The sequence below is a fragment of the Echinops telfairi genome, unplaced genomic scaffold (genome assembly GCF_000313985.2).
Source record: "Echinops telfairi isolate 266 unplaced genomic scaffold, ASM31398v2 ScPeMD7_1;HRSCAF=3_0, whole genome shotgun sequence".
NCBI lineage: Eukaryota > Metazoa > Chordata > Mammalia > Afrosoricida > Tenrecidae > Echinops > Echinops telfairi.
In genome coordinates this window covers 72860354-72861905 of record NW_022103896.1, presented here as the reverse complement: position 1 = coordinate 72861905, position 1552 = coordinate 72860354, and the positions used below count along the sequence as shown (strand labels likewise).

The 1552-nt window shown below is 35.8% G+C and overlaps 1 protein-coding gene across 1 annotated transcript in view; it reads right to left on the bottom strand.

The window, feature by feature from the left end:
* Positions 1-1552, bottom strand: part of ARFGEF1 (ADP ribosylation factor guanine nucleotide exchange factor 1) — a 145948-nt gene that overhangs the window by 107770 nt on the left and 36626 nt on the right. The gene's annotated exons all lie outside the window — the stretch shown is intronic.

Below are 1552 nucleotides of genomic sequence, written 5' to 3'. Positions count from 1 at the left end.
TCCAGGAATGCTAATGATAGTACAAGGAATTATAAAATACACATGTCAAATTTAATGGGAGAATTTCCCCTTATGCTGTTATGAAAAATCAGTGATGATCCTTAAATTAACTGATAGGTTAGGAAATTTGGTTAACTGATTAACCTGTAGTGCTGCCGGGCAAACCATAAGTTGAGAGGTTCTAATTGACCAGTAGCTTCATGTGAGAAAGATGAGGCTATCGGCTCCTATAAAGATATGCTGAGAAATCTATACAGGGTCACTATGAGTCAGCTTGGACTTGATGGCAATGGGTTTGGTTTGAAATTTTGTATGAATGTATGTATGAAACTATGTATGAATGAAAAGCATTCATACATAACAATAATCACTATTATATCAGTTAACAGTTATTAATATTGGACTGAATGCCAAGTACTACTGCATTTGTATTTATGTTACAGGTATTATTACACTCTAGATGTATATACAGATTGTATAACATACCAAGGACTACACAAGTACTAACACCTATGTGTACTATTACTATACACCAGCAAATATTGTTACAACAACTCTATGAGGTATGTGCAATTACATCTTTATTTTAAAGATTAGGAATTTGAATAAATAGAAGATGAAACCTTGCCTGAGCTGCATGGCTGAGATGTGCAGCTAATAAATTTACCTAGGTTTCAAACTCAGGCAATCTTGATCTGCATTATAGCTAATTAGCCACTCTAATATCTATGTGCATCTATGAATAACAATCAAAGTGTCTTAAGTTTTGGGACTATGTTAAGTGCTAACTTTTAAATTTAAAAATTATTATAAATTACAATGTACTGAGCATTTTCTAAGTTCACATGCACAATTTTTAAGATCTATTTATCAGCTACTAAGAGTGCATGGTTCACCAATAAGGGGATGTGGGGAGTGGGATTTAAAAAGTTCCTTGAAAATCTGAATGCAAAGATAACTGAATTTTCCCATGAACTTTCTGAAGCACGCACGTATATACAATTAAAGATAATGTAAAGCACTTTTTAGAAATGATACTAGAGAAAATCGATGATTAATTATTCTCAAATCTTTACAGAATAATTTTTAAACATTTTCATTTTTAAGTGCTGATTGAATCTGAGATCTTACTATAAATAGATAAAGAATAGGAAAAAAAACATGGGGAGGACCTTAGGGCTGGCCACACCACGGGACACGACATCCCTCACTGAACCATGACGCTGAGGGGGACAGTCCTGGAGATACAGTGCGGGAATAGTGCACGGTCTGGGCCCATCATGCTAGCGTGACAAACTGAGGGCATGCAGCAGAGCAGCAGGGGGAGAAGACTGGTGAAACCCCCAGGGAAAACCAAAAACAGACTTGGGAGACAGAGGATGGCATCTTCTAAGACTCGGCGGAAAACACTTGTAAAGGCCAACAGACCTTAAACTATTTATAGGCTTTTCCATTTTTGTCAGTTGCTTTCTTTTTGTTGTTATTTTGTTCTTGCTTTTGCTGTTGTTTTGTTGGTTTTGACTTCCTTTGTTGTTTTATTTGGCTTTGCCTG